Genomic DNA, 10,795 nt, shown 5'->3' with positions numbered 1-10,795 from the left:
TTGTTCACTTTCTTCCATGTTTCCCCCTTATTTCTACAAATGTCAATCCATCACATGTTATGTAAAGTGAAACAAAGAGGAACAGCTGTTAGTTGAAAGGATTAATAGGTGATTTGATGTTACTCTGTGAGATATTAAGTAATAGTCAAGGTATTTCCATATCATCATTTTAATATATTTCAGTAATACAGCATAGTTGTTATGCTTTAATTAAACCTTCATTAAGTCTTTATATATATATATATATTTCCTAACTCACAAGTCCGCCCTTCATGTCCCATTCAAAACCCACTCATGTTATGGAATAACTGTTTTATCTTCCCAGTACAATCTTCATTCAACTTATTGCTCTGGTGTGCTCCTTTGGCAGCACATATATTAACTTATTGTTCTGCATATACAAAAGGATAGGAATAGAATATTTTGTAATATGATATTTTGTCCTTTCTGCACTACAGAGTCTGTGTAAGCATTCTTAGATCAGAGACCTAGGAGGAGGTCCAAATTGAAGAAAAACAAACAGAAAAAAAGAAAATGTTCTCAGCCCTTTCTTGTAGTTTCATTTGCAGGAACCACAAAAGCAAAGATATTAAAATGTGTTTTTTTCTTATTTTTTAAAATTAAGTTTAAATTTTTTATTGGATTATGCTCCCTTAAACTCATCTGATACCATGAATAGAAAACCCAAGCAACCACCAAATATTCATTCATGATGTTGCCTTTAAACATGTTGCCTTTAAAATTTTTACAGTGTAGTCTCATCTGTAGAGTAGATGAGCCTTGACTCAAAAGTGTCATCAAAGACTGTGGTGACACTTGCCTTGCCACCCGCCCGCTGTTCCTGCCATGGCAGGCTCTCCTGCCTCACGACCGTTTCCCGACAGCAAGGCCAAGGCTCCTTCTCTCCTCCCAGGGCGGTGTGCTGTGCCTTCCCCAGATATGCTACTGGGGAGTGCAGTCACAGACGTGTCCCTTTCCATGGGCTTAACCACGCTTCTCTCCCAGGCAGAGGGGATGCCCGGGCTAAGAGGATTTCGCTCCATACGGGTTTCTCCCACCATGCTTCGGAGACTATGTTCAGGCAAGCAGCATCAGCATCCCACAGAACCAACACTGATTTCCCAGCGAATGCTGTGCTTTCCCAGAGGGGATGCAGGATCAAAGAGGCTTTTGCTCTATGCGGGTTTCTCCCACTGTGCTGTGAATACAAGGTTAAGGCAAGCAGCAACAGCAGCCCGCAGAACCGACTCTTATTTCGCAGAGCCTGCTATGCACGCGCAGAGGCTTTGGGCTTGGCGCGATCCGCACTTTGCCGCTCCTTTCTCAGGAAGGCTTTGGGCGTTTGCTCTTTCGCATCAGGGAAGAAGAGCTGCGGGAGAGCTGGTGCCTCTTGGGCCTTGCTTTCGTGGGCTCTATGTTCGCGCCCTGGGTTCAACCTGCCAGGCCGAACTAAGCAGACACAGCCACAACCTGCAGCAGCGTGCGTGGCCTAGGATGGCACTCTATGCACACTACCATCTCCCGGTATAGGCAACGCTTGGCCTTTTGCTCTGGTTCTCAGGCGGACTCGGGGACTAGGCCAGTGCCTTCCCCACAGGAGAGGAGAGGTGACAGGATCCCTGCACACCGCCAGTGCACTGGGATGGGGAGCTGTGGGGGACTTACCTCACTCTTTCCCCAGACACCCCGTGGCTCCGCGAACGCTTCCACATCCTGGAGGAAGATGGCATCTGACGGCCCGTTCATTCAGGGATCTACTTCTGCGAGTTCAGGGTAGGGGCCTGGTGGCAAGCACATGTCTGAACCAGGGACAGGTGGCCAAGGAGCGGCTTGCCCATTGGGCCCAGAGGCTCAGGACAGGCATGCCTTCTGCCCAGACTCCTTCCTCAGAGTGGAGCACGCGCCCCTGCCCTAGTCATTCCCTCCAGTCTCCTTAGCAGCCAGGCTTCCGTCTCTCTGCACAGGGCGCGGGTGACACTTGTCTTGCCACTGCCCGCTGTTCCTGACAGACCGGCTCTGCTCTTTGGAGACCGTTTCCGAAAACAAGGCCAACGGCTCCTTCTCTTCTCCCGTGGCAGCGTGCTGCACCTCCCCAGTCATGCTCCTGGGGAGCGCAGTGACAGACGTGTCCCTGTTTCCTTAAGGGTCTTTCCACAGGAGCAACCACGCTTCTCTCTCAGGCAGAGGGGATACCCGGGCAAAGAAGATTTCGCTCCATGCGGGTTTATTACACGGAGCTGTGGAGACTAGCTCAGGCAAGCAGCAGCAGCATCCCACAGACCCGACTCTGATTTCCCAAAGAATGCTGTGCTGAGGCGGACTCGCGGACTAGGCCAGTGCTTTCTCCACAGGAGAGGAGAGCTGACAGGATCTCGACACACCGCCCGTGCACTCGGTTGAGGAGCAGTGACGGACTGACCCCACTCCTTCCACGGACACCGCGTGTTCCGCGAACGCTTCCACTTCCTGGAGGAAGATGACATCTGACTGCCCGTTCTTTCAGGGAGCTACTTCTGCGAGTTCAGGGTACGCGCCTGGTGTCAAGCACATGTCTGCACCAGGGACAGGTGGCCAAGGAGCTGCTTTCCCCTTGGGCTCAGGGTCCCAGGACAGGCATGCCTTCTGCCCAGACTTCTGCCTCACAGTGGAGCACGCGCCCCTGCCCTAGTCGTCCCCTCGTGTCTCCTTAACAGCCAGGCATACGTCTCTCTGCACAGGTCTTCTAACTGCCCGCTGTTCCTGACAGGACCGGCTCTCCTACTTGGAGACCGTTTCCGAAAACAAGGCCCTTGGCTCCTACTCTTCTCCCGGGGAAGCGTGCTGCACCTCCCCAGTCATGCTCCTGGGGAGCGTAGTGACAGACGTGTCCCTTTCCTTAAGGCTCTTTCCACAGGCGTAACCACGCTTCTCTCTCAGGCAGAGGTTATCCCCGGGCAAAGAAGATTTTGCTCCATGCGGGTCTATTACACCGTGCTGTGGAGACTAGCTCAGGTAAGCAGCAGCAGCATCCCACAGACCCGACTCTGATTTCCCAAAGAATGCGGTGCTTTCCCAGAGGGGATGCCCGGGCAAAGAGGCTTTCGCTGTATGCGGGTTTTCCCCACCGAGCTGCGAATACTAGGCTAAGGCAAGCAGCAAGAGCAGCCCACAGAACCGACTCTGATTTCCCAGCGACTGCTATGCTTTCACAGTAGTATTCAGCTTGGCGCAAACCGCACTTCGCTGCTGCTTCAACAGCAAGGATTTTGGCGTTCGCTCTGTCGCGTCAGGGAAGAAGAGCTGCAGAAGAGCTGGTGCCTCTTGGGCCTTGCTTTCCCAGGCTCTATGTTCACGCCCTGGGTTCACCCTGTCAGGCCGAACTAAGCAGACACAGCCATAACCCTGCAGTAGCATACGTGGCCTAGGATGGCACTCGATGCACACTACCCTCTCCCGTTGTAGGCAACGCAAGGCCTTTTGCTCTGGCGCTCAGGCGGACTCGGGGACTAGGCCAATGCCTTTTCCACAGGAGGGGAGAGGCGACAGGATCCCTGCACACCGCCCGTGCACTGGGATGGGGAGCTGTGGGGGACTGTCCCCACTCCTTCCCTGGACACCCCGTGCCTCCTTGAACGCTTCCACATCCTGGAGCAGGACAGCATCTAACTGCCCGTTCCTCTTGGAGCTGTTTCTGCGAGTTCAGGGCCGGGCTCCTGGTGGCAAGCCCACGTCTGCCCTATGGACAGGTGGCCAAGGAGCTGCAGTCCTCTTGGGCCCAGAGGCACAGAACAGGCCTGCCTTCTGTTTAGACTCCTTCAGAGTGGAGCACGTGCTCCTGCCCTAGTCCTCTCGTGTCCCCTTAGCACCCAGGCTTCCGGCTCTCCGCACAAGGAGTGGGTGACACTTGTCTTGCCTCCGGCCCACTGTTCCTGACAGGGACGGCTCTCTTGCATCATGACCGTTTCCGGATAGTAACACCACCGGCTCCTTCTCTTGTCCCGGGGCTGCGTGTTACACCTTCCCTAGACATTCTCCTGGGGAGTGCAGTGACAAACGTGGCCCTTTCGTTAAGGCTCTTTTTACAGGTGCAAAAACGCTTCTCTCTCATGCAGAGGGGATGCCTAGGCAAAGAGGATTTTGCTCCATGCGGGTGTATTTCACCCACCTGTGGAGACAAGTTCAGGCAAGCAGCAGCCGCATCCCACAGACCCGATTCTGATTTCCCAAAGAATGCTGTGCTTTCCCAGAGGGGATGTCCGGGCAAAGAGGCTTTCGCTCTATGCGGGTTTCTCCCACAGTGCTGCGAATACTAGGCTAAGGCAAGCAGCAACAGCAGCACACAGAACCAACTCTGATTTCCCAGGGACTAGTATGCTTTCGCAGAGGTTTTCAGCTTGGCGAGAACGGCACTTCGCTGCTGCCTCCTCAGCAAGGCTTTGGGAGGTCGCCCTGTCGCTTCAGGGAAGAAAAGATGCTGGACAGCTGGTGCCTCTTGGGCCCTGCTTCCCGGGTTCCATGTTCGCGTCCTGGGTTCACCCTGCCAAGACGAACTAAGCAGATACAGTCACAACACTGCAGTAGCGTACGTGGCCTAGGGTGGAACTCTATGCACACTACCATCTCCCGGTGTTGGCACTGCTAGGGCTTTTGCTCTGGCGCTCATGCGTACTCGGGGACTAGGCCAGTGGCTTCCCCACAGGAGAGGAGAGGCGACAGGATGGCTGACAACCGCCCGTGCACTGGGTTGAGGAGCAGTGACGGACTGTCCCCACTCTTTCCATGGACATCCCGTGCCTCCGCGAACGCTTTCACATCCTGGAGGAAGACGGCCTCTGTCAGTAGAGTTTAGTTATATTAATCTGTTCAGCAAATCATTCTCAAAGTATTAAAAATTATTAGAAGTTGTAAAAACTTGTGTTTTATGTCTTAGAAGGTGTGGAATTCACTCAACATATGTTTGTTGAATGATTATTATGAATCAATCACTTTTCAGAGTTTATTTTATTCAGTTTTTGATAACTGCTGTAATAAACTACGTAAAGTGCACCTTTGAGTTTCATTATGTTAAATTGAAAAGGCCTTTGTCTATCAAATGTTCAGGAATAATTTTCAGTGTTTACATGAGTGCAGGGAAAAAAGTCTTTATAGCATGTTTGAGGTATAAATTGATTCAAAATTTCAAAATGCAATATGACAACATATATTCAAATCTTTATAAATTAGTTATATCCCTTGGGACAGCACTTTATCCTACGTAAACAGTCTTTGGTATGTGCATATTTATATGTAGAATATACCCTGAATCATTTTTTATAATATTGACAAAACAAGTAATCTTAAAGTTTAATAATTGACCACCAGGCAAATAAAGATTGGTAATAGCAGAATACTCTATAGCTATTAAAAATCTATTTTGGTGTATTTTTGATGAGAACACTGAAGATATATTGGGAAGAAAATATTCCATATTGTTAAAAAAAAGTCTTTGCATAAAAATACTTTGTAAAAAGTAGAAGATAAACACCAAAATGTAACAGTATTCTTTTCTGAATACTATTTAAATGTTTGTTACTTAAAATATATTTGGAGTATTTTTGGAGAACTCATATGCTTTATGATGAGTTTAAATTACTTTTGATATCAGATTTAATATCATGGGAAATAACATATAGAATATAAATTATGTTGTTCAAGATTAAAGAAAATTTGATTGCTACAGTTTATGATACAGTAGTAGCTAACATTTTTTGTAAATTCATTGTGGGCAAAAAACTTCATTAATAAATTTTACAGGTTCATAATCTTATAAAATATGTCATGTTCTTATTCCTTTTTTACAACTGAAAAATATAAGGCTAGAAGATATTAAATCCAATATAATAATATTTTAACTTTGTTTTAAATAAAGTCATTTTTAGACTATAAACTATGCCATATGTAAAAATTCCAACATTGGATTCCAATGGAGAGTTGTATTTACAACTCTCCATTTTTTTCAGTTGTTATTATTTGACTTCTCAAATTGACCCTAGGTCAACTTTATCAACTGGTCAATAGTTACTTCTTATCTCCAAATTTCATGTTTCCAACTTTTTTTTTTCCTTAAATGTTCTACACCCAGTGTGGAGCTCAATGAAAGTCTTGAACTCATGACCTTGAGATCAAGACCTGTGCTGAAAACAAGAGTTAGATGTTCAACTCACTGAGCCACCCGGGCACCCCTCATTTTTCCAACTAACTTAAAATACTGATAAAAAAGCTAAAATAATTGTTTCACATAGTCAAATTTGCATAAATTCCAATTTTATAGTCAGGCATTAAATGCCATCCTGTAATTTTTAACTAGATATCAACAACCCACATCTAGTGATAATACTCAACTAAAATTCATCACTTTTCTTGTGTTATATTTATCTTGTTTATTTGAATGATATATTTTTTTCCCAACAGACATTACTTAAAAACCTGAAATCTCTGGATATAATTTTTAACCCAATATACTACAATATGTTTTAAATACTCTGATTTTTTAACATCAGGCTTTTCTGCAACAAACTCCAAAGTGAGTGTACCTTTATAAGTTAAAATAGAGCATTTTATCATTACTTATATTTAAACTTATTTATTTATTTTTACCCATGAATTTTTTTTTACCCTCTTTCTTGTTTTATGTGAATATAGTTGGCATACAGTGTTATATTAGGTGTAGAACTTGGTGATTTGACAAGTTCGAACATTATGCTCTGTTCACCAGTATAGCTACCATCTATCCCACTACATCATTATTACAATATCATTGACTATATTGCTTATGCTGTGCCTTTATGTCCTTGATACATTTATTCTGTAACTAGAGGCCCTATCTCTACCTCTCCCCCTCATCCATTTTGCCCATCCCCTCATTCCCCCTCTCCACTCCTCTCTAGCAACCATCAGTTTCTGTATCTATGAGTTCTCTGTATTTATGGGTCTGATGTTATTTATTTATTTATTTATTTACTTCACCTTTTTTTAGATCTAACTTATGAAATAGATTATTTGATATTTATCTTTCTCAGTCTAACTTATTTCACTTAGTGTAATGTCCTCTAGGTCCATCCATATATTTAAATTTAACATCTCTTTAATGCCTCTTGCAAGACATTAATTAATTAATTAATTAATTATTCCCCAAAATGCTACTTCTTCATCTAAATTAATCTGAGGGAAAAGAGTTACTCTAATTTGTTTTCAGTACAGTACAGTAGATAGCCAATAAGGGGTTAATATCAGGACTTTCCCTGTGAAGGACTATTTTCCTACTTAATAAAAATAGATAACAACAAATGACCATTATTTCTGCAATGTTTTTTAAAAGATCCTGAGGAAATCAAGGATAGTTTGTCACATTAAGACAATCGTATATATAATTTCCTTGCATTTTCAAGAAAGGAACTTAAAGTCTTACCAAGCATTGGTACAAAGTTCCTTTTATAAATGGAAGATAATCTCAATTTTACTGTGTTATGTTGGTGGTGTCAATGTTCTGGTGGACAGGTTTTCTCTCCTTCGCTTGTTTCTCAATGTTACAATTTCCCTATGTGATCTAGTGGAAGGATCAGGGTCTGCAACTGTGTAGGGTTTGATTTTTAACTTTCTGGGGTCTCTTCCAAGGCATCTGAGAAATATGTCCCCAGATATTTATTTTCCTCTCTCAAGAAACTACCATTTTCATCCTTATTTGAGTTTATTTAAGTGAGACAATTAAAGATTTTGTCTCCTGTTTTAACCCTCATCTTTCACACAGTTGAAGAGGGTTTTGCTGTTTTCTTGTTGTTGTTTTTCCTTTCAAGTTTTCTCTTAGATGGTTCACAGGACATAATGATTTGGGAGCCATGAACAAACACTTACTTCTGAACCATCTCTAGAATACCAAATAAAATATAGTATAGCATCATATTTTACCATTTAGAGATCAAAAACCTAAGTATAGACTGGTTTCTGACCTCTTAATCCTTACATGGAGAAGCTCCAATAAAAAAAAATCAGTCTAAAACAAATGACTAAACAGACACATGAAAAAATCATTAGGCATCAGGGAGATTCAAATCAATACCACATTGAGATACCACCTTGCACCAGTTAGAATGGCCAAAATTAACAAGACAGTAAACAACAAGTGCTGGAGAGGATGTGGAGAAAGGGGAACCCTGTTACACTGTTGGTGGGAATGCAAGGTGGTGCAGCCACTTTGGAAAATAGTGTGGAGATCCCTTAAGAAATTAAAAATAGAGCTACTCTATGACCCTGCAATGGCACTGCTGGGTATTTACCCCAAAGAAATAGACGTAGTGAACAGAAGGACCAACTGTACCCCAATGTTCATAGCAGTGGTGGCCACAGTTGCCAAACTATTGAAAGAGCCAAGATGCCCTTCCACAGACAAATGGATAGAGAAGATATGGTCCATATATACAGTGGAGTATTATGCCTCCATCAGAAAGGATGATTATCCAAGTTTTGTATCAACATGGACAGGACTGGAAGAGATTATGCTGAGTGAAATAAGTCAAGCAGAGAGAGTCAATTTTAGCATATGGTTTCACTTACTTGTGAAACATACTTGTGCCATATAAGGAATAATAGGGAGGACATTGGGAGAAGAAGAGGAGAAGTGAGTTGGGGGAAAACAGAGGGGGAGACAAATAATGAGAGACTGTGGACTCTGAGGAACGAACCGAGGGATTTGGAGGGCGGGGGTGGGAGGTTGGGTGAGCCTGGTGGTGGATATTATGGAACGCATGCATTGCATGGAGTAGTGGGTGTGGTGCATTAATAGTGAATTCTGGAACACTGAAGAGAAATAAAATAAAATAAAATAAGATAAAATAAAATGGAAAAAAATCAGTCTAGTCCAAAAATGTAAATAAAATATGAAGAAAAAAGGAAAAATGCATTTTTTTTGAAAAAGTGGGAAAGCTAAGAATATCTCAGTAACAAGCTCTCAGGTATAGTCTGTGATCACTCTTGAGATGTTGAGAACTGAAGAAATGGAAACAGTTCAATCTCCAAGCAGAGCATACCTGAAGCCTCACCATTTGCTTACCATAAGGTTTTCCATTCCCCTGACAGTCTTTGAGTCTCTACCAAATGCAAGTGATGGTGACCGACTCCCTAGCTATAGCTATCTCTGAATGTCTGAAGAGATAGCCTGCTTGTTCTCATTGGGAGTGTTCTTCACATATTCCCACAGAAGGAGATGAAGGTAAGACACCAAGGACTTTGATAATTTGCAAACTCCATCCTTGTGCTGTAACCCTCTCCACTTATTTTTGATATGTGTATTGCTTCAAATCTTGCTAAGATTGCACCAAATTTTGTAGGAAACTGTATCATACACTTATATTTTTTATAAGAAATATGATCTTTTCCACTGATTAAAAGTTCTTCATATAGAAAAAAATGAGGGGGACATCCACCAGATAGAAGCAGGTGCCTTACTCAGTACCTAAAAATATCAAATTTGGAGGATAGATGAACATAATCCATGATCTGCCCCATACCCTGCAGCACCTTCCCAGAAATTGTTTTGGAATCCACAAGGAAATTAACTCTTGTAGTCTGACATAAATAAAACAATAATGCACCTTTGCAAAGAGATTCAGTAGGGAATTTTTATTCTAATGGGACAAATATGATTCATATAATACAGAGGTTGACAAATTTTCTTCTGTAAAAGGAATGCTAGTACATATTTTAGACTTTGAGGACTATATGGTCCTTAATGCCAAGTCCATATAGATATCATATAGATGGCATCTAGTAAATTGTTGAAACTGTCTCCCTAAATATTACCAATACATTGTGTTAACAAGGCAAAGCTGAGTTTACTACTTATCATTAGGAGAGGGAACACTTCTGTGAAGCTTTAGCAACATCTCAGTTGGAGGGAGGTAAATTTGTTGAGAATTGGAAATTCTGTTTGTGGTAAATTTTTCAATGTGAGACCTTGATTGGATTAAGATTGGTAATGATGATATAACAATCCAGGATTGGGAAAGACAGGAAGGTAGAGTTCTGAAGTGAATAACTCAAAGAATCTTAGGGTCCAAACTGTTGTTTGACGCTTTTCATTGAAGAGTTGATGGGACTTTCAGATCATGTAATGAATAATAGAACTATTTGCCTGGGTGTAAGGGCCCTAGAAAATCAAAAGTATGCTAATAAAGATTGTGGAATATCAACACATATTAATTACTGTAGACAATAAGGATCTTTTGCATTCTTAGTGTCCAGGCTAGGTGAGGGGTAGACAGATTGGTTCTCAGAACTCTTGAGGTGGGGCACAGAGCAGCCACAGATAATGAATTATCAAATGAGAGGAATTCCGTAATAATAAAACAATATAGAAACTAAAATTTGAATATTTTATAATCCTCAAGTAACAAAATTTTATTCTGCTTTTGATTATCTGAAAACATTTAAAAACATTAAAAAAAATTCTTAACTGGCAGGCCATACAACAAGCAACTGGATGGAGGTCCCTAATTCACTCTTATTTAGAGGGTCACAGTGAGTATGGTATATATGGAATAGAACATTAAAACAATATTTTTTAAGTTTAATTTCATTTTGAGAAACTGACATAAAATTTTTCTGATTTGGGAGAAGAAAGAGATGCTCACCTTTTGAATGGAGGTGGTTGAATTTTTTCAGGGGTAACTTTTGTTTTCTATAGTCATTTCCAATCCACTTAAAGGTTATCATTCAATTTGGCCATTTTCAGACCACTCACATAGTACAAATTTGTAACAGTGTATATAGGTTTTGGATTATA

This window comes from Mustela lutreola, chromosome X, assembly GCF_030435805.1.
Source record: "Mustela lutreola isolate mMusLut2 chromosome X, mMusLut2.pri, whole genome shotgun sequence".
NCBI lineage: Eukaryota > Metazoa > Chordata > Mammalia > Carnivora > Mustelidae > Mustela > Mustela lutreola.
This window is presented reverse-complemented; position numbering follows the sequence as displayed.